Here is a 24,967-nt window from a genome sequence, read left to right as displayed (position 1 = left end):
TAAAGTGTTTGTGTGAAGTAGCGCAAGACGACCCATCTTAGCACGACACAGCATAACTTTATTCTCCCGGAAGCGATAGTTTTTTGATATCCTGCTTTTTTAGTTGACTAGAAAATGTTAAATAAAGAGAACTCGATTCTCATCTCTGATAGTTTTCACTTGTAATTTACTTATATGAATTCATTCAAAATACAAATAATTATTACTTCAACATAAACACATTGTTTCGATTCACGATTCTCAAACTCCTCAAAAACAATTGTCACCTTTTTTTTAAAAACTAAAACATTATTTTTCACCGAGAAAAAAATATAACAGACATTTTCAGAAGAAAAAAGTTCACTCAGTTATATTTTCGTTATGTATCTTGAGAAGCTTATCTCAAGTAATACACTAGGCACGCACATTAATTTGGCTCTGCCTTTAAAATAGGAATTTTTTTTAAATGGGTTTTATTACGAATTGCTACGAGTAACCTTAGAAATTTTTCAAGGTCTGAAGATAAACCTGTCAAAATGCGCTTACAAGCATTAGTCAATATGCCGAAAATAAAGAAGTGCAACGTTAGTTGTTTCTTTGTTATCTACGGTATCGACAACTATGGACAATAACCTCTTGTTCTGAGGCTATATTATCAATTTCTCGAGTCACCTAAGGATCTCAAGCTCATTCGTGATTTCGCTTGTCATGTTAACTAGTTATCATTCCAGATTCATTCCAGATGAATTACCGCCAGAAAATAATGGGTAGGAGACGGATTCGAACTCATGATCTCGAGATACGGACCCATTACCACTGCACCAAGACATCCCTGTAATCTCAGTAATAAACTAAAAAAAAATTATTCAACTATACTATGAAATTCCTAGTAACATTTTTTCTACTTACATGGCTATTGCTTGTACAGAAAAACATTGTTGTGTTCAATTCCTTGCAAACGAATTGTATTCGTTACTAGAACCCAAAATAATTCATTCAGTATAATCTTCCTGGAATTTCAAGGTCAGCATTTCTGTCAAAATGATATACACCCAAGATGTTGAATCGAAATGGCAGATAATTGACGGACCTCCAGTCCTCAAGGAGGACTGGAGGTCTTCCAAAGAAAGGAAGGAACCACTTAATTTCAAAAAACAAACCCTATACAAAGATGTGTAGATCATTCAAAGAAGTAACTTTCAGGCACAAACTGAAGAAAAAAGAAACAGCTATTTTCATATAAACATTGAATTACACGAAAGTCAAATACTTTCCAAACAAATGCTTTCATATGAACGCTGAATTATACGAAAAACATTCATAATGTAATCGAATCAGATATCATTTACAGGATTCCTACACAATGAATGAATAATAATAATAAAGGAGATGAAGGATATCTAATCAAAGGTTAGAATCGACCCATAATTCTAAATTTTTAAATTGGTAGATCAAGATCTTCAGATGATGTGGTGCTGCAGGTTTTTCTGGGTTTTCCTGCAGCTGAAAAAGCAAATGCGCCACTGGAATCGATGAGTCGCCCCGAAGCGCCAATTAATTTTTATTGTTGTTTTTATTTTTATCGTTGTCTTCAATATAATTACTTATTTTTAAAGACTTCGAGAGCAGTTCCAGCTAAATGTATGTTAAATTTATCGCATATTTGCTCACGCTCACTTGGGATCAAAAAGCATTGTAACTGATTTTGATGAATTGAGTTTGAGGTTATGCACTGCAGAGATGTCAAATAAGGATTGAAGATATTTTTCGATGTTACTGAAAGCCTGAGTGATATTTTCTACCTGAAAAAGCTGTATATATTTGTGTGTCGTCATCATAGTATTGGGTTGCACAAGTTTCCACACTTTGGTAAAAATCTGTTATATAGTGAGAATAGTAGGGGTCCGAGAATTGAACCTTGCGAACTCCATAAGTTACTGGCCTGGCATCAGATATAGAAGTTCCAATAGATTGGCAGCATCCTCAACAAATCCATAGTGTAATAGCTTTCGGTATAATAAATTATGGTCAATTGTATCGAAAGATTTACTATAATCTAGTAGTGTTAGACATGTTAGCTGGTTGTTATCACTTGATCTATATAGATCGTCTGTCATATTCAAGAGAGATGCGGTTGTGCTATGGAATGCACGGAATCCAGACTGAGCTTCCGTTACAATATTTTGTTTCATAACATAATCTGTGAGTTGTTCTTTTCGAATTCGTTCAAAAGGTTTGGATAATGTTGGCAACAAACTAATAGGGCGTAGTGAGATAAGTCGGTGGGAGTACTAGTTTTAGGTATGGGAAACCGGTTAGTGGTGACGATCTTTTTGAAGATAAATTTAAATGATCTAAAAGTTTTTTTCTCAATATAGCTTCTTCAAGTTCCTGAGGAATTTAAGATCGTTTATTATGTCTTAAAATTTCAAGAGATCTAAGTGTGTTCACTTGGTGTTTGAGTTTTTGTTCGTGAAAACAAAACTTAGGTATGCGTTCTTTTCACGTTGTAATTCGGCTGTAGAATAGTTTCAGATATCTTTATAAAAGTTTTCCCTTTTTATATTTTTTCAATGCCTTATCTCTAATTTGTATGATTTTCTTAATATTATATGTTAGACAAGGTGCTGGTGGTTTGGTAGTTCTAACAACGCGGACTGGAGCAAGAGTATCAAAGAACGCTATTATTTTATTGTTGAAATAAGTTAACACTTCATCCACGTTCTCCGGAGTATATATAGATGTAATCCCAATGAACTGAATTCAAATTTGAGAAGAAATAGTTGGAAAAATCTCTGAAAGTAACATATTTCACATGAGAAAGGCTCTGAATGAATTTTATTTGACAACTTATTAACATATGATCGGAAATGCCACGAAAGATGTAAAATATCACTTACATGGAACACTGTCGTCCTCACTGCTAGACATCCGATGTTTCGCTGTAAGACACTTGCCTTATCGGCTGTTCAGTAGCAAATAACATCAATTCGTTCATGAAATTATGACTTTTTGTCACGGAATGGGTTAAATCCACCCATGTCATCGATGACAGTACGTATATAATAATGATAATTTGTTTTTTGGATTCCAGCCATAGCAATCTTGTTTAAATTGAAAAAGTATATTTTTGGGATAGATTAATTATTGGAAAAGAAAGGTTTCGGCTTTCTACTGCTCCATCTTGTTAAAAAAATTGGGGAATCTTCCAAATTAATTTTTCCTCATCTGTATCTGTATAATTTCCGTACGTCACTGCAAGAGACAGATAAAGGCAAAAACTTCACAGCCATTTTTGAGAATTTTGTGCCTACTATTTTGGAATTATAGTAGCAATTTCATTGAAATTGAAAATAATACGCGGCGACTTACAGTCAATGCTTCTACCGCGTCAAATTATATGGAAGCCGGATTTTCGGTCTCATATCAAAGCACATCGGATGTCTATCAGTGAGGATGACAGTGTTCTATGTAAAAGAAATTTGACCTTTTTCATTTACTATATTGTGTAGCAATCCTGTAAATAATATTTAGATTCAACTGTACAACGAATGTTTGGATTACAAACTGAATGGAGAAAGGTGTTTTTTGTATAATTCAGCGTTCATATAAAAGTATTCAAGTATTCGTCTCGAAAGTTTTTTTTTCTTGTATTTCAATGTTTATATGACAGTAGCTGTTTCGAAACGGGTTTTCATCCAGTTTGTGTCTTAAAGTTACTTCTCTGCATGATCTAAACATCTTTGTATGGTTAATTTTTTGAAATTGATTATTTCCTTCCTTTCTTTGGAAGATTTCTACATTTTTTTATATAAAGATGGAGAATTAGATAGACAAAACCTTTCTTTTCCAAAAAGCACGATTAATTTCAATACTGGAATCCTATTGTTGAAAAATACGAGATAGGTTATTCACGTACTCTGTTCATATATTACAACATTGTGTCTTCTATAATTGTACTTTCAAACAAATGTTTTTGTTGAAATTTCTCGTTGTTTTGGTAATGAAATTGATTTGATAATTTACATTGGTAACTCATGTCTATGCATTCAGCTGAGAATAATCCAAAAAATAATTTATAAGAATACCCCCTTACCTGAAAGTTTTCTCAGATATAAATGTACATGTTTTTTTAACTCAAACTTTGTTTTAGAGCAATACCAATTCAGCAACCAGCAACAGATATAACTAGCAATAAATGAAATCACTTGTTTTATTTGCTCTCATAGTATTGCTAATAAATACAGTTTTGTCAAAAAAATGGAATTTTATCGATAACATTTTGAGGTCTTGTGGTATTACTTTCGGAAAGTATTACCATTAGTAGATTTATCTATTTATTCAAAACGTTACTGAATATATTCATAGTGAGTAGGAAATTACTATAGTTTGAAATAACTTAAGTAGTTTAGAGACAAATGAGAATGAAAACGATAGCAAATGAATGTAATCAAACTTCGTTAGAATCCGCAAAACATTACGTGGAAAGTTTCATTAGAAATGTTCATGATAAATTTAATTTCAATCAGTGAAAAACTAGAATTCAAACATGCTAAGTGAAAAACCCTATATGGAATGTTAACATGGAGTGGTGTCAGGTTAATATATCATTTTCAAAATTCTGCTTATCACAATGAATGGACCAACGGTGTAGCGTATGCCGTGACCACATGTTACAAAATTAGTGCAATATTTCCCCTTTATTCCGCAGGAATGATATCCGCTGGTGGAAATTACATCAGTGTACTACATAGGCGTTATAAATTATATTTTTTATGGTAGTAAAGAGTTTTAACAAAATCAACAAGTCTAAACATTTTGCCATACGCTTATGTTTGTTAACATTACTGAAGTTTCAATAACATTTAGAAGAACACCAAATATAAATCGGGGTGGTGGGAAATTTCCAATGAATAATTTTGGTCCTCACAGTTCAACCATCTAAGAGGGGTAGATTCTACTCTCATAATCTTAAATGGTGAGTAGAGTAAAGTGGTACATCATTTTGTTGGGTTTCAAATTTAGTTTTACCAGTAAAATACTTAAAAATGTTTACACTAGGAGTAATGATTTTTTGGTCATTTTATAAAAAAAAAATATAGTAATTGAATGGGGTATATTTTTAAGAAAGATTAATTTTTGGGGGTGAAAATTTTTGACTTTCTATTTATCCATCTTAACACAAAAAATGAGGGAAACTTCAGAAAGAGAGGGAAAAAAGCAATTAATTTCAAAATACACTTTTTACAAAGATGTGAAGATTATGCATAGAGGTTACTTTCAGATACAAACTGGAAGAAAAAACCTTCTTGAAATGACTACTTTCAAATAAATATTGAATTACACCTAGAAAATAGATAGTACTTTCGACACAACTATCTTTATATAAGCATTGAATTTCACGAAAAACACTTTTTTCTATTTAGTTCGACTCCAAACCTAAGATATGAAATTGAATCAGATATTGTCCACAGGAACGGTACACAATATAGTATATGAAAGAGATGAAATTACAATACAAACTGAGTAGAGAAAAGTATCTTCTGTATAATGCAGTGTTCATATAGAAGTATTTGTTTCGAGAGTATTTTTTTCTTTCGTGTAATTCAATGTTTACATGAAAGTAGCTGTTTCAGGAAGACTTTCTTTCAGTTCAGTTTGTGTCTGAAAGTTACTTCTTTGCATGATCTACACATCCATGTATAGAGTTACTTATTTTCAAATTGATAACTTCCTTCCTTCCTTTGGAATATTCCTCATCTTTTTTGTATCGAGATGGAGTAGTAGAAAGTCAAAAACTTTCTTTCCCAAAAATTAATCACTCTTAATTCAATTCAATTGAAATTCTTCTTGGCTGGGATTAAATCAAATAGGTGAATGAATGTCATTACGATGTCATCGATGACATAAGCAGATCAAGCTTATTTCGTGACATTAAAAATCGTAATTCATGAATGAATTGTATGTATTTTCTATAATGTTATCCAATTTAGTACTGAAGAGCCTTAGGGCAAGTGTCTTACGGCGAAACATCGATGTATACCAGTGAGAATGACAGTGTTCCATGTAAGTGCAATTTATTACCATTCATTTAAAGTAGAACTCATGTGAATGATATCTGATTTTATTCCACAACGAATGTTTGAAATACAAACTGAGAAGAGAAAAGTATCTTCTATATAATTCAGTGTTCATATAGAAGTATTTGTTTCGAAAGAATTATTTTCTTTCGTGTAATTCAATGTTTATATGAAAGTAGCTGTTTCAGGAGGACTTTCTTTCATTTTGTGTCTGAAAGTTACTTTGCATGATCTACACATCCATGTATAGAGTTACTTATTTTCAAATTGATTACTTTCTTCCTTTCTTTGGAATATTCCCTCATCTTTTTTTGTATTGAGATGGAGTAGTAGAAAGTCAAAAACTTTCTTTCCCAAAAATGAAATTACACTTACATAGAACTCTGTTATCTTCAATGGCGGAGATAGGTAATCACATATTTCAAAATTGAAATTGACAGTTGTGAACATTCCTTCGTTTGAGTGAATTTCATCCAAGTTAATTCTCATTAGGTCTTCCTTTATATACGCCTTCCAATAGGTAGCCCCACCCATATTATGCTCCACAATGTTACAGAAAATTCTACGGGGCGAAAGCCAGTTGCGTTAGGGTGATTGTGAAAGAAAACTACATTCACAATCGACTGATGTGAAAAGATATTATGAATGATGAATTCTTCGATTATGAATCAACATGTCAATGTCAGCAAAAGAAGTTATCAACATAATCAAAAGATCCAGCGCAAAAATAATAGGTACCTCATGAAATACTGTTGATAAACATTATGACTTTTTGAATGCCTTTCTGTTTCTCTTTAAATACTAGTTCTACTGAGCAACATTTCCTAATCTTTAATTCTCCATATGTTTTCATAACCTGCAAAATCACTCTGTCGTCATTGCTTTTATGCCTGTAAATAATATAATTTTTATAACCCAGAGGACCCAATTTCTATAACCCTTCGACCTGATCATCTTCCACATGAGCGACTTCATTCCCCCGCCACTGTCTGGCCAAAAAGGGTACGTCTAGAGTCTAGCGTTATTAGAGTCACTTGTCACGGACGTGGTCGGTCTCTATTAGTTCGGCGCGTCAATGACGGGTCGTGGCGCCCCATAGATACACTTGATTGCTTCGCTGGACGTGCTTAGGGAAGCTGTAGGGATGATTCAGAAGGTTAACAAACTTATATCACAGCGTTAGGTGGTTTTGGTATGGTTTTTATGACGAGGGAAAACTTTAGAATTTCGTTTCCTGGTGTTAATTTCGAAGGACTTTAACAAGTGTGTCATGCACAAAGACACAAAATATTCTAGCGGAAAAATCGTATCTTTCAATTCCTGTCTAACCAGAATTAAACTTTCTTAACTGATTTCTAAAACAACCATAAGAACACTCAGATATCGGTTAATACGCAGAGAACGAGAGCTGAAATATGCATACATACACTGAGCGATGCGATTGTCTATAGCCTGTATTTTTGATGATGAAATGTATGAACAGATAACTTGGGAAATGAAATATAAATGTGGAATGCAACCTGACTTTCCAGTCGAAATCAGAGAAATTATTTCTACTTAAGACCTTTTTTAGGGTGGAAGTGAAATATGCGTGTAGACATAAAAAATTCCTCTATCAACTTCTGAACACAACAAAATATAATGTTGGTCAAAATTCACGTAAAAAGTTATATTTTATTTGCTTCTGATAAAAAAAAACGATACGAGGTGTTTTGATACATACTCAATAGGTATTTCATTTCTCTACCCGACACTACATTATTTTCGTAAGTCGTCGGATCAGCCTCTCCTGAGTATTGGCAATTTTACGAATATGCAAACGATAAACAAATTACTTTGAAAAAAAAAATTGGAAACTAACTCTAGTTGATTTCATTGAATGTTCGAAATGATTAAGTCTTTTTACAAAATTGTTTTTTACATTAGGAAATTGTCCCGAGATAAATTGGTTGCAAGCTGCGGTTGTATATCGTACACTTCAGATGACACGTAGGGTTTAAGATTACTGACAAAACAATAATAACTGATGTTATGCGCATTATCACAGGCTGGTTCGACGGTCTAGATGACAATTATTCGGCCAGATAGGTGAACGAGTTCCTTAAAGTAGCCCGGTAGATCACGTGATATTATGCCCTTAGAGTATTTCAAGGGAATTTTTTCGTAAATATCCCCACATTACAACATAAGTACTGACTCTCGACGAGCGTTTCGCTAACCAAGTTAGCATTATCAGAAGATAACTAAAACTAAATACTGTACGAAAGAAGCTGTTAAGTGAGAATTTTTTCTTACCGTTTGTGTCTGAAAGTTACTTCTTTCTACAATCTACACACCTTCGTGAAAATTTCATTCCGAAATTAATTGCTTTTCTTCCTCTCTTCGGAATATTCATACAATTTTTTATATAAAGATGGAGAAACCATTCATTCCCAAAAATTATTCTCTCCTGAAAATATACCCCTTTCAATTTAGGTTAGAGCCTTTTATATACATCTGGACAACCCACTACCTTCGATAGGTCATTGTTAAACTGAATGATTTTCTAGTTTTGGTGATTTGAAAAAAAAAACAAAAACCAAAATGGAATTCGCTCCAATACAGTTTGATGTCAAAGGTGTTAGAGTGGTACCAAAAAAAGCGATCAAGTATTTGGGAGTATGACTGGATGAAAAACTGACCTTCGCCGAACATATTGAAGGAGTCATAGTCAAAGTGCAGAGAACAGCAACAGTTTTGTCTGGAATAATGCAAAATATCAGAGGACCACCAATGGCATCCAGAAGAAGATTGAGTGTCGCTCAGTCCCAAATTTTGTATGCGGCTCCTTCCTGATACTTTGTACCAGATAAATAACACCTAAGCTGGAAAGCTCACAACGTAAAATGTTGATAAGGGTATGTAGCGCATATCGAACAATTTCTGCGGAAGGAGTTGGGGTTATTGCTGGAGGAAGATATTTGATGAGCAGATGGCAGAATAAGTGGGATGACAGAAGATATGGAAATTGGATATACAATCTCATACCAGATATCCATGAATGGATCGAAATGTATGGTGAAGTTGATTATTATTTGACACAGGCAATCTTTGGGCATGGGTGCTTCCGAAAGTAAATTCGATCGCTCAAGAGCAGAAACAGACGAATGTTTGTATGTACCAGATGGGATAGAGCCCGCTATAACTACTTGATGGGTACTGGAAGATCATTTACTGAGTCAAACATGATGATATCCCTAATCTGAGGAGGAATAATATGGAAGGAGGCACATTCAAATGTGAGAAAAATTATAGAAACAAAGAAAATAGAAGAAAAAGATGGAAGACAACCAATCATGCATGTATAAAACTCTCACTGAAGTAATGCGAAATTAGTCCCGGTGAGAGATGTGTATTATAGGGGGAGAGGTTTTAATACAAAACAACGAGTTTGATAACCAGCAGTTAATTTTCTGACTAGATAGTTTCCACAATATTGCCTTGAAATATTCCCCAAGGACCCACCGCAACCAAACTTCAACTCCAGTCGAAACTTCTCTTTATCGAAAGTGCATTGAGTTCTGAGTCTGATATTATTCAGAAGCACGATCTAACTATCTCGATCCGACATTAATTATAGCGCTTGACCGTGGTCTATATATTCCCGAATATTCCGGAAGTAAACAATATTCATGAAATCCACCAAGTTTCCACCACAACTCGAACCGCTGCCTTTTGATGGAAGTCGTCCCAAAGGAAAAGATTTGACAATTCCCATAGACTGGATTTCTCATATCGTGACGATCATGGTCGCTAGAGGATTGCCTTGATCGAAACGCACCAGCTGTGACACGAGTTGTATTCAATAGTACAGGGAATTGTGACATATTGTGGAAAAGGTCTACTTTCATTTATAAAACAAAGAGGGGAATCTACATTCAAACTATGCGTTTCAATGATTGAAGCGATTCTGGAGAAATTTTGATATGAAACACTTAAAATAGTTTTAATGATGAAATCCTAATATCGAGGAGGCTCAATCTTCCTGGGGATTTCACCTCTACTAGGTAACGAACAAACCAATCTTTAAAAAAAAACACAGCCCTCAGAGCGGAAGCGCGTTCAGTAGTGCATTTGTGTGACACAAATGATATATTGGTACGACCTGAACTTTTGCGATAATGAGTGAATATATCTAATCATGTATGTAGGTGATTAACTGACTAGGTCATAGTATTAGGCGGTAAAGTGAAAAATAAAAATTGGAACTTCTGGCACAGAAAAAACCAAAAGCATTTTCCCAATCACCAGCCCCGGAATAAGCAACTCAGTGCGACTGAGAAGAATATTTTATATAAACGAAAAGTATTCTAGATTATTGATGGAATTTTACATTTTTCTATTCATGAAAATAAAATATATATTGGGTCGTATTCGCATCTTCTTTGATGCGAAATGAGAATTAGATGGGACTGAAAGGTTCCGTGGTGGCTGTGGTTGTGGACGGACGTGCCAATAACATCCGTCCATAAAGAAGACACACAGATGCTCCGCCGATGGATTGTATCTGTCCTTTGTGCAAATTAATGCAATGTGTAAAATTTAATTGTGGTTCGGATAAACACGTAAAGAGGGCCCTGTATGTACAACCAAAACCCCAAAGGTCTCTCGAGAAAAACGGACTGTTTGAAAATCGAGAAAGTTGAAAAACAAAAAATTTAAGAGAAAACTCAGGATGGCAGCATTGCTTTGAGCAAGACTGCTGCGTCTCCCGACGAAGATTCAACAGGAGAAATCAAGCCAAATGCGACCGATTGAAAAGCAACAACCATTTAATGATAGAGAGAGATGAAGATGCGACTTGAAAACAAACAATTACATAACGCTCATCGAAATTTCTTTTTTCTGTTGTTTGATTGAATCGAATTTTTCCTTCCACAGCAGTTTATTAACATCTGTATACAGTCAAAAAGTAGCGCATTATCGATAATCATATTACATCACCATTATATTTGGAATGTACAAAATTTTATTCAAAAAAGCAATTACTCTCATTGAAATATTAATTTTTTAGATTATCAGTATTCTGATCACATTCGAAATAGCTGAAATCAAATTACGTTATCATAAGTTCTGAATATAAGTTAGGTAAGCTGAGCTAAGGATGGATGACTGGGTGCGCGCATGCTTGCATTTGCGCATGGTATCCAGCTCACCGTACGACCAAACTCAACACCACCCGAGGCAATCGGGAGAGTCTTCCTCACCACTTTTCCACTATAAATATAAGTGACACACAGCATTATGTCAACCTATACAAAAGGTTAACGTTCAGGTCTCACGTACGGCAGAAAATAGGAATGGAGAAATCTGCCTGACAAAACCTATTACCAATAATAGGTCGAAGAAGCAACATGGGACTGAAAGTGAAGCTGCTGATGATAAAGACCGTAATACTACCGATAATCCTATATGCCTGTACTGCCTGGGGCCAGTGCGCAGCGACATATAGGAGACAGATCCAGTCGTTTATGAACGCGTGCGTAAGGACCGCGGTAAACGTTCCAAGATATGTACCGAATAGGTACATATTCCGGGATCTAGATTTGAACATACACTACGTAGACGCATACATAAGGAAACACGCAGAGGACACATTTGACAGAATCCGAGCGCATGACAATCCAGCGCTAAGCGACCTACATAACTCACTAAACAGGGATGACCCCAGATTCCGAGAGAGGGACAAACACAGGAGGCCAACGAAGCAGAACCAAAGACAACCCCCGAGAGTCGCTGTTAGGCGGCTCCGGTAAGTATAAAAATTTCGTAACCAGACGTCAAATTGATCTTATTTTCAGATTCACTGAGAACCAACACACTTGCTCGCGACTAAAGACACTCGTCTTCGGTTAGTTTTTGGGAACCCTATGCAATAATTCAGTTAGGAAAGTCATGATAAAACAATTCAACAGGACAGAAAGTAAAAGCTCCTAGAGACTGACTTTCGACCAAAGAAGGTCAGATGTCAATCTTGCTGAAGTGCCCATCAGTAAACGAGATGGGATGTTCTGCACACATTAACCGTGTGGAGAAGATTTCAACTCAGGGCACTCAACCCGGGAGGGGGCCTAGGAGGGGATTAGGTCTCAATAATTAAAGAAGATGCCCATCGTAGTTGTGTGCCAAATGTTCGGAGCCAATCTCTCATTTGATATCTGGCCACGAGAGCTTTAAACTTCAGTTATAACGCACAATATCGTTTAACAAACTGAGTTGAACAAATTTTATTGTATATTTGCCTATGGTCAATTTTCTGTTTCACATGATTTACATGAACTTTTAATATATATATTCGATATTATTGACACTTAAATAATAATTACATATAATTATATTATTGATTGGAAAAAATGAATTCAAACCAGGCTATTCTAAAAATTATAGATGTTTATATCTTGAATTGTACGAAACATGTAAAACCTTTTACTGTTTTTCCTACTTTCATAATCTTAAGTTTACATTGCTTATGAATGCATGCAATCTTTTCAACGATGATATATTTCAGATTATGTAAAGTGAGCAGAGAATTTCATACCTTGTGAAAAATATTTGTAACATAATGGACATTTGATATTAATAGGTACATATGAATAAAAAAAATCATGGATTAAATCTGTTCGTCAGATCCAGTTTCATTAGGGAACGTTGGTTGTTTTGGTATGACGTCTTCTATATTTGGATCGACTTAGGTTTTCAGGTTTCATTTTTCTATGGAACGCTAAATCAATTGATGTTATTTATTATTTTTGATATGATGTAAATTTTGCCTGTACAGCGATACTAATATTCGAAAAATCATCGCACACTCTACATAAAATGGTTCCTGTGCATGATTCTTATACTTAAAAAATTATCGCCCACCCTACATAAAATGGTTTCTACATTGATGTATAATGTAGTTTGAAAATGTCCTTATAGGACGAAACTGCAGTAACGTTAATTACAAATAAAGTAATGTGAATTACATTTCACATTTTTCAAAATGATAATAAATAATACCATCAAAAGTTGATACCAGTTCATTTTCCTATAATCTCCGAAATAAAGAGCATTGAGAACTTTTTTCAATTTGAGTAAACCATAACGTGTGTATGTATGGGTGCTAGACACGAAATTTCAAAATTTCTTAAACTTCTGGAAGTTGCACGACGCGACGTGGGATAACCTCACAGTAAATATTAGAGATTTGTAATATCAACAAATTACAGGTACCCGGTGAAGTTAGTGTGAATAAGCTGTGATATATAAACACAGTAAGAATTGTGACGATCAGGATCGTAATGAAAAAATAATTTTTTCACGACTATCAATTTATTGAAACCATCGGAAATATCAAAGAAATTTTAATTGCTACAAAAATAGAAGTTCGTTCGTATTAACAAATTTCAAACTGGAAGATGCTCCAAAACTGAAGACACCCTGAATAGAAATTTTATGATCATATTCTAAGGATACTTCAAGAGTTCTGATGGCTTGATATAACGAATAAATATAGAGAAATAGAATTTAAAATTTTTCAGGATTATTCAATAGAACTCGAAAGTAGGCAACTTTAATACAATTTAACGTACTCTTTACCTCTTACCGTTTACAATGTATAGCCCAGTATAATAGTGGAGAACTTCTGAAGAAGAAAAAACTGAATATATAAATAAAAATTCTGTTTATCATGCACAGAAGTTTAATTCAGGAGCCAACCGGAAGATGAAATCCACCCGAAACAATTCCTTCCAAGTATGTATAAACAACTGAGTTGAGAATTCTGTCGCCCAACAAAATTTTTTGTAGCTATTATGTATATTCATATAACGTCACATACGCCAAAAGTATGTGAGAAAATCATTATTACGCCACGGTCCTCATTCAGATCGAAATATGAAGCGATATAAGCCATAATCAATCTTTCGCAAAATCATCGAACGGCCGAAATAAAATACTGCTGTAATAATTCACATCTCTCGTCTCTAGAGACACCCCGAAAATCGAACGTCCACGCCGATGTGCGTTTGTTAATTAACGTCCGCATGGAAAAAACAACTGCGTGGAAGTATGGGCTTAAATTAGCCTCGATATACGATATTGGAAAAGGTGGAAGCGTGCAATAAAACTAAATTTGTGCATGTACAGCGGAAACCAGAAGTGTTTGTTCGATCACGAAAGGCTGTGACTGATGGGAGGCCACATGTACGGGGCCGCAGCCAGCATCCCCCCAGTTGGGGTGTCGAAGAATCAGTTTCACTGCATATACATAGGATGTATGTCTGGAAACCGGATAGCGTGATTACACTTTTCCTACAAATATTGTTAACAGTTTCAACAATACCTGTGAAATTGTTTGCTTGACAGGTAGTTTTATAGCCAGAATCATATAACTTCACAGCGATGATGAGGTAATAACCTGATTCAATATTTCTCATTTGATGAACAAAGAAATCCCAATTTCAACTGATGTTCTTAGAACTGCAGATCCAAACCTTGCACCTGAAGATGGCTCATAAAATTCTTCAAGACGATTAGTAAACATTACATATATTATTTTCCATGCTTTGACATAATTCATTTTCAATTCGGTGCCATACTTCATATCAGTAGCTTCATTATTTTATGTTTGTCAAACAGATGTGCTTCCTTCCTGTTGAATCATTGTTTTGAAAACTTCCAATGTATTTAATTTGTATTTATATATTTCACTTCGCTGATCTGGTCAAATTTCAATTTAATTTCAATATCAAGCAAAGACATACTTTTTATGTCGCTGAGAATATATATTCATCAATTTTCAACTTTATCACAACTACATGTTAATGTATTGTTTTTAATTGAATATTTAATTGAACTTTTGTTCATTATATAATTATTATATTTTTTCTCTACCTTAGGGATATATAGTTTTCACATGTCTGAAAATGTGGAAACCACTGCTATTTAGTGTAAAATGTATCCAACTGAGATCGAAAAAGCTCTACAGATTATTGATAACATCACATTTAAGTGAAAAACTGTCTCAGGGTTATGTTAATCCACACAATATTTTGTAACAATAATATTGATTGTTTTATAAAGTAACATAATACCAGTGTTGTTGAAAAAATATTTTCAACATTTGCTTGCAGTTAATTCATACAAGAAATCATTGAATCTCACACCGAAATTCACATCCATATACTGAAAGAAACGCCTAGTTTAAAAGTGTTTTCTTATGGACAGCCAGATCCACGTATCGTAACAATACCTCTACAATCAACTACCAGCAGTGACCTAAGAAAGCCTGTTAGACATCGCAGTTCATCCCTACTGTTTGGTATTGAGCTTCGAAGGGTGGATAAACGCCTTGGAGTGAGCCAATCCTGGAAGATTCTGCCAGAAGTCCATAAATCCTCTTGCCATCCAGGTGTTCAATGTTTGTTTGGCAAAGCCCAAAGCGATGCCAATGACAGATTCTGGTACGATGAAGGCCAGTATGGCCAGGAATCCAGACAATCTGTTAAGTCTTCCTATCGAGGAGAGTCGTTTTTGGCAATTTACTACCAATTTAGACGTTGCTCGGTAGGAGCCAAGAGCTTCCAACGCCGATTGACTGCCCGAGAATTTTTTTATTGACTAGTGTGTGAGGTTGGATTTATCCAATCTCTCCGCACACAATTCAATAGCGAAAATTTCCGTTTGACATACAATTTTGAGGTTATTAGCCTCTTATTGTGCAATTCATTGATATCAATTGTGAAATAGCTGTCGTTTGTGTTTCTGATGAGTTTACCACACTCCTTTTTGGGCATTCCTGTGTATTTACTTAACGGGAAAAGTAGTTTACAAATGAAACATGAATGTTTTGAAGAATGAGTCCCATTCCTGGTTGACATTATTGAGCCTCGGTATCTGTCACATTTCAAAGCCAATTGCCGTTTATTGATAGCAGTGATCTAATATTGAAATGTTGAAAATAGATCCTCTGATATCTGTTGAAGGGCTCGTCTAGATAACAAATTACGCTATTCTTTGTCGAAATACCATAGGTGGCGACACTGAGGATTTTACAAAAACGATCTATATTATTACCAGATAACATGCTTTTTCTACTGATCAATAAGATCATCATTAACTGAAATCACTATAATATGCGTATTATTATTCATAAGATTCATTCAATTATATATAATGAGGTCAAATATTTGAAAAACTATTCAATTGAATCCAAATAAACTTCCACCTTCAGAGATTTTTGAGAATTGAATACATTCATAGGTTCTCCTTCAGTACATGTCAATACTATTCACCCCTATTAATAATCAAGGCAGTTTCCGTGCAAAAAACCTACCTGAGAAACAAAACATATTTTTTAGGAAAACAAGAGAATAAAATATACTTGAACATTCACACATACAGAATGCTGGTGAACAGTCAGTAAAATTCTCATTAAAAAAATTATTTTGGTCTTTGAATTTTAAACAGCTCAGTTCGAGACTAGTTCATCTTCAGTTGCAGTAAATAACTCAATACTATCGAACCTCTTGAACATTATACATCTTTTTTCAGCTATTTATATTTCTCTATATTAGCTCTACATCTTATCCTCATTGAACCACCTTTATGAGCGACCGTGCTAGTAGATTCTTAAACTGATTTTTTATCAAATTATAAAATACTTTATGATCTTCATGAACGTTTTTTCTGTGAATCAATTCTTAACTATATGGGAAAAGGCGACGATATCTCCCCTTACGAAGGAGCCATAAATGAGATCGACAGAAGACTCGAACCACGAATATCAAAGATGAACGAGGCAAAATATATGAGCTCGATATGAAATATTATATATTGTATCCCCAATAGCCGCCAATAGCGCTCGTAAGGAGGGTCTAAGTGCTTTCGAGAGGCATCCACTTGACTTTTAGTAGCATATGATATTAGTTTCTAGGGAATATGGCTGAAAAATGTTATTGATGAAAAGAAGGCTGAATATTTCAATAAATGAAAATGTTTTTTTGAACCGAATTGCTTCATGTCAAGTACGATAAGATAACAAAGAGTAAGAACAAATAGTTTACGACGATGTGCCATTGAAGTAAAATGTAAAGAAAACGTTAAAAACCTGTTCTTACCGAATACGGAATGAATATTGAAGTACGGTTCATGTACAAAAATAGCAAATACTTTAGCTAAAAACTGTCAGTAATTATTCCTATTGCCAGGAAATATGCTAATATGAAATGAAGAGAATTGAATTGAATTGCCATGTTGGTGCCATTTTATGTGAATGGCTGCAAATGAGGTAGATATTGCATAAGATGTTACATAGATAAAATGTCAACTGTATCCTTGATATATAAGCATGTATAATGATAAACTAGTGTTGACACATTGGGTTACTATATTCGTCATGGGTATTTCAATTTCTGATTGAACATCAAGCATAGTATACCTAGTATAGGAATCTAAAAACGATATGTTATTGCATAAATGACCTACAAAATTGTCATATAAAATATTCTTGTATGAGTAACATTTGAACCTATTTTGAATTTCATACCAAGATTGGTTACTTCAATGAGTAAAATTTGGAACCTTCAGCGTGAAATAAATTAATTGAAAACACGTCTTCCACACCAGAACAAAAATTATGAGAGGATGAAACATTGTTTCTGATGTTGGTTAAAATGCAAGTTTGCAAGTATAATGTTCTTTATATAGAATGATATTTTTGTTGATATTCAAATTGAATAAGGTATATTTTTAGGAGCATTGATCTTTTGGGGAAGGAAGGTTTTAGCTTTCTTTTTCTCCAACTTCATACAATACGTACTGTCATCGCGACACGATAGATTTAACTCATCCGTGACATGAAGTCGTAATGTTATGAATAAATTGAGTGCTTCGTCTTGTAATGTTGTCCAGATTAGTACTGAAGATGCACTAAGACAAGTGTTTTATTCCGAAACATCAATGCCCACCATTGAGGATGACAGTGTTCATGTGAGTGAAATATTACCTCTTTCATATTCTATATTTTATGTATTTTATGGGATTCTTGTGAGTGATTCAGTACCATAACGAATGTTTTGAGTATTGATTGAATGAGAAAAAGTGTCTATTTTGTATAATTGAATGTTCATATAATAGTTGTTGTTCCGAAAGTAATATTCATTTCGTGTAATTCAATGTTTGTATGAATGAAATTGTTTCGAGGCGGCTTTTTCTTCCAGTTTGTATCTGCAAGAAACTTCTATGCATGATCTACACATCTCTGTAAACAGTTCGATTAGAAGACAATATATATGAATGAAATAACAAGTAATAATAATGACAATAATTTACTCATGGATTATGACAAATTATCTGAGGAGAGTTTTGAATTCATAATTGAACTAATGTACCACTGCTTGGAGGTGAGTAGCATACGTTTAATTCATTTTTCCAATCTCAACGCGGTCAATATGTTCTAATATTTCTGCTTGAAATGTTTTTCCAGTTTGACCTATGTGAAGTATCGGACATAAACGAAATTTTATAAACACCTGAGCCACCTGTCATCAAACTCTCGTCTCTGTTATTATCGGTTTTATACTCCATGTTGACGTTTTCATTATTTGGGAAACTAGAAATGGTCATACTAGATTGACTCAAATCCTTGTGTTGTGAACATGGTTTTGTACTGAGGTCTGGTCCAGACAAATTGTGAGTACGAAACTGATAACAACTGAACGAAATTTCTCACAAATACCAATATTTCTTGGTCTTTATAAAATAACTAATTTTGTCTGTATAAGTACTATATATCTAGATATTAATATAGTATAAAAAATACACCCTATTTAGAATTCTCAAATTTGTTCATGAAGAATTTTTGGATAGTCCTATATAATGAACTGGCAACGTGGTACCTCCCAAATTTCTCTAGTAACCAATTCGTGTCACGTATTTTCATATACATTTTTATGCACCCTTCCAGAGACCTCCCAGAGTCCGCTTTGTTGCTGATGTTCCGGATTTCCGTCTGCACGTGCCCCGAGTTCGTCAACTGAATGCATGCGGGTAGGGCTTGATGGGTTTCCATCAATAATCTGAGAGGTTAAATAATAATTTCATTTTGTTCATCTTATCCTTTGGTTCAAACATTTTTTATGTCCCAAACGTGATTTAAAAATGAGTATTCCGTTCAATGCTCAACTATGAAACAGTTGAATATTAGACAGCGTTTAGACACTTTCACATTGTTTAAATACAACCAAACTTGTTCGACCGATTAAAATAAACATAAATCGATGCTCTTATTTCATGCAAATTACAAAATGTAGTTATTGAAACTGAATTTCTGAGTTCATATTGTCTCTTTCTCTTTCTGTAAATCTCTCCCAAATATTCTCAGTAAACTAGACACAATCGATAAAAATGCGTGCAATCCCATAGTTACATTAAACAGTGTCTTCGAATTGAAATCCGCTCCTACATGTTGTGAGTCAAAAATACACCATATTCAACACCTGTCAACATTTATTATTTCAGACACATTGTATCGTTAACCTTTTCATTGAGGGCCTTATCTGGAATCCGCAAAAAGTTTCCAACCCTCTTTCTTGTGATGACCTTGATTTATCAGCGTTACTTGTGATTTCTGGTTTATGTAATGGAATTGACCTATAGGTACTTGATGCAAATTTATAACGTATTCAAACAGCATTCATTGTGAGATTTTCATTGAACACTTAACGAAACCGCATCATGTGTTTCGCCTTACAATAGCTTTCTCAAGAGTTTCACTATAGAGATCAAAACGTGTCTGGAGACTGTATTGAGGAGAGATACATACGCATAAGGAAATAAATACTTCGAAATAAAATCTCGAAATATTCATCTCTCCCCAGTACCTATACAGTGGGTTCTGGTAAACAACTACTTCCCCGGCTAATGCCATGCTGGATGTTATGCAAGATAGCTCTCATATGTTTCTCGTTCATCCAGCAGCACATCCATGCTACACACCGAATGGGAGGCAGTACCTGGAACGGACGGCAAATTGAACATTTAATGAGTTATCGTGAACGATTCAAATGGTTAGCAAATATTTTAACATTATGTTGTTCTTGAATCTGTTTGAAATTTGTTTATCCGTTAACCAGCTGTCGCACCCCTACGAACGACAACCCTCAGAAGTCGAAACTTGTGCGAGCTAAGGATCAACGAGGTCTTACCTTTTAACGTGTGATTCCTAACACGGATTGGACGGTAGCAAGTGAAGATCGATCGTTCAGACTAGGGCTTGAACCACCGACCAACACGGCAGTCAATTCGATTGAGTGAACAAAGCACCCACGCCGAACCGCTTGGCTACCGACCGACCGAATAATTGAATAGAACTGGCCGATACTTAAAAATCCATATTAAAAAGCTAATCAATACAGTTTATTGTATGAATTTCATACAATAAACTGTTTTTTCATTATGTTGTTCTGTTTGTTACTTGGTTCATTACATATCCTTCCAATATGTGAAGTTTATGTAAGCTTCAAGTTCTAGTCCCAAAAAATATTGGTCCCTACTTTTTGAGGAAGCTTTGACCGGGAATTATATGAGTGATGATGGAAAAAACGTCAGAAAGCACGTGTAATGTAATACATAGCTAAATTTAGCCGAAATGAAGGTAGTAGAGCCAAAAAACGATATTCGACAATTCTAGTTTTTGGCGAATTGAATTTGCAGATCTGAAAAGAAATTATTCTAGTACATCAAAATAGGAAAATTCAGTGCAATTTAACCGACCATGTAGGTCTTACCGTTTCTGAGATGGCAAGAGTAGGATCAGCTAAAAAAAACGGCTTGTATGTATTGTGAGTTTTCCCGGACTTTTTGTTTTGTTCACTTCCTCAATACAGTAACCGGGAGCTCTGTAGTATCAATTAGTAGCATCGACTTTCAACAAATGAAAGCAGATTTTATTTTGAAATTTTCCATTTGTTATTTGTTTTCTTGTCGAACTTTCTTCGTTGTTTTGTGTCGCAATAGTAATTTCATGGATATTTTAGTTTTACAGCTGAATCTATTTCCAGTTTTACTGATGATTTGATTCTGTTTGAATGAAAAAATCAAATTGTAATGCAACAATGAAAGTTTCGTGTGAAAGCCCACAGCAAATAGCATCTGCAGTATGACAAGAGGCAGTGTGCAATCAAAAAAGTTTATATTTTGTAACAAATACATCAACACCAAAAATAATTATTGAATGTTGAACGTCTTGATTTGACCAACATTTATTTTTAGCCGCATTAGTTCGCCTCAATTAACGGTACCACTGATATCCGTACCTACATATACGGGTGTTAAGTTATTCACAAAGTACACTTTGTACACCTACCAATTTCCACCCCTTTTCACCCTTTCGGACGGCCTAGAAGCTAGGGCGGTTATTTTTTTTTTTCGCTAAATCATTCAATAAGCGCATCATATTGAAAAATGGAACAACTGTGTTACAAGCTAACGGCTACGACAAAAAAGACATAATCCGCGCAACGCGTCCAAGAGAGACAACAGTGAAGATCAACCTCAAGGCACTGTCTATCTGCCATACGCAGAAGGTGTCACCAACTGAATCGGAAAACTTCTCAAGAAGGAGACAATCAACACCGTCTTCAAACCAATGAAGAAAATATCGAAATATCTGAGATCAGCAAAAGACAGCAGAGCCCCACTCAAATCAATACAGAGTGATAAACTCAGAGATTTCACTTAGGAAAATTGCTCAATAAAGTGATGACCTACAAATTTTCCCAACTCTGAGCTTTTCTATGATATTAATCCAATTTTAGGTCATAAATAGATTGCTTTTCAGAAAAAATGGCACATAAAAAGGTTCAAGAGATGACTACGGAATTTCTTGACGAAATGACAACCCAAAATTTACCTCTTCCTCTTTCTTCATTTCAATTAACTGAATCTAAAATAACAAATATCGTTGATATAAATAACGAATCCGTAACTGACGTAATACCCCAAGAAATATTAATAACCCATATTCTTCCCAGCCTTATCGTTCTAGTTGATGAAGTTTCTAATTTACTCGAACGGCTTCTGTCAAAACGGCGTATTAATTTATATAAAATGCTCTCAGTAAATCTTCACCGTTCTCAGGACTCGGGTCACAACAATCGCATTTATCATCCTTTTGCAGAAACAATTACTTAGTATCGCAATCCACTCGCACAGCGGAAAGCGTTCGTCGGATATGAATGACCACTTGTTTTTACATCGGAGGTTGTGTTGACCACCTCCGAAGAACGATGAGGCCTTATTGATAGCAGTATACAACCAAAATGGTGAACTGATGGAGTGTGAAGGGAAGATGATGATTTGTTGAGTAATAATAATAATAATTGTTTGGATGCGGAGGTACATAGTGTTCTAACAAAAGAGGCTGACATCTGGCAAATCAACACCGTCGTGTTTCAAATCCCCACCTTGCGGTTTGGAAGATTGAACGACGTGTATACAAGATGGAGGCTAAGTTCACGTCGGCGAGACAACACGTGTCTCATATACAATGTGTGATGGATTACAGAGCGACCAACAGGCTTTTCACGCCCGCAGTGCAGCGAATAGCCGTCAAACTACGACGTAACCATAACACTTTGAGTCAAGGCGTACTGCTGACCACTGCTGATAGGATACGAAAGCTAGTGGCTGGAGATAAGTCACTAGTGAGGCGAGCGAGAAGTATCGCGGAAAACCTCAGCTTTCGCGATACTTCTTGGGTAGGCTTGAAACAGTATTCAAGCCCACCAGGAAAATACAAAAAAGCCTTATATCTCCGAATGACAAAAAACATCCACTATCAGCTAGGGATATATCGTTTACCATACACCTGCGGAAAAGTTTATATCAATACCACCAAAAGATCCATGAGTATAAGGCTGAATGAACATCAGAGAAACTGTAGATTACGACAAACTACTACTAGCACTACTTGTCCCCGATTATAGATACCACAGTCGGCTCATACGGGAAGTCATAGAAATCCATAAACTTACGGAAAACTACAACAGAAAAGATGAGACGGTAACACTCAACCGGATTTGACATACTAATACTAAAAGATGCTAAACTGGCAACAGGGCAATGCAATATTACGTCATTAATAGGTAATAACATTTCGGCCAATAGCAAGGCATCAACAAAAGAGGCGGACTACCTTTGTGAAAATCAATATGAATAATCAAGATGAATAAACCTCTGAAGAAGCCAGCTGCTCGTGCTGGCGAAACGTTAGGATGCAGTTCCAAACTACGACGGCCGTCAAACCCGAATGAAGATAGTAACACTGATAAATCCCCTATTTATTAAAAATGCTATAAAGTATGTGCATGCAAGAACTATAATTTGTATAGAAAGAGAAGGACGACATACTGAATGATGAATTCGGATTCTTTATAAGATTATTGAGATAAATCGATGAATGTTATGATATTTTCTTGTTAATTTGGTACTAGTTATTTTGGTTCAATGTTATTTATGTTATGTTATTGTGAAAATAAAAAATATGAGGTTTATGAAATTAACTCAAGAAGCTCTATTATTTTCTCGATAACTACATTTAACAGTTTACATCCAACAGTCACACTGTTGGGTGTAAACTGCATAAAAATATTTTGAACTCATCTGTAGCTAATGAGATACAAATCTGCTAAAAAAAGGAATACGGGTGTAAATAAGAATGAAGAGAAATACGTTTATTCGCTTACTGACATATTAACAATGCGGGTATTTTCCGGGACAGATATTACATTGATATCTCGTATTCATCAGAATTATGAAATTTTAAACATGTTTCGTTCTCGATAGAGCGAAAGATTAAAAAAATCAAAAAATGGACAATAGCGTTCAAATGTCGATTTGGGAACCGAGTAACTTTTTTTGTCATTTTTCGAAATTCACAAAAAACAGATAATTTTGTGGATTTTCGAAAAAATGTCAAATTTGACGGGTTTAGAGTATCACATGGCGGAAGGAAAGAGGTTGTTTTTTACTCATTTCTCAAGCACAAACTAACTGCGAAGTCAAATTTTCATTATATCTTGATAAAAAAACTTCATATGTCGCAAACTTTATGTGATTTCAGTTACTTTTTCTGATTTCAGTTATGTCTCGACTAGCATTTTGATTTCTAGGTTTACCTTAGTATCAGACATTTCCTTTATACATCCTATATGTTTTCACTATTATTTTTGTTGAATTTCACTAGTTCTGACTTCCATTGTCTACTATATAAAATGATTTGAAATCCCTGAAACAACTAAAAAAGAAGAATTGAAAATGACTAGCTGAAAATAACAATTATATTAACCAAAATAAACCTGAAATAAAATAATAGTGAAATAAAATACAAGTAAAAATAGAACAATTGAATAGATAAAAAATAAAGAAATGAAAAACGAAAATAAAAATAAAAAGTGGAGAGATTCCAAGTCACGTTAGTTCACGACATTTCGATTGTTAGTATCTACAATCGTCTTCGGGTGATGACTGGACTGATTCCTCCTAGAGATGACTATTTATATGTCGTTCGAGTACTTTGACTTATCCCCGCTTTCCATTTTCCGCTTCACTGGTTTCGTGGGAGATGACCGTTTGGGCGGGAGTTGGCCATTTTTCGCTTGATGATGGGTTTCCATATGTTGCGTATTTCTACGCTGGCTTGGCTGAATACGTTGTTGGACAACATGTATGCGACTTCCTTGAATTTTCTTCTAAACCAATGTTGCTCTCTGTGCAAGATCTCAGCTTAGGACCACTCGTGGTTGTGTTGATGGGTCCAAACATGGTCTGGTATTCCTGATTTGCTGGTTTCCCCTCGCTGTGTGTGTTTCTTGTGCTCGGCAATG

Source organism: Leptinotarsa decemlineata, unplaced genomic scaffold, assembly GCF_025532065.1.
Source record: "Leptinotarsa decemlineata unplaced genomic scaffold, Ldec_3_MD MMD2_P_RNA_scaffold_6, whole genome shotgun sequence".
In the NCBI taxonomy this organism is placed as follows: Eukaryota; Metazoa; Arthropoda; class Insecta; order Coleoptera; family Chrysomelidae; genus Leptinotarsa; species Leptinotarsa decemlineata.
This window is presented reverse-complemented; position numbering follows the sequence as displayed.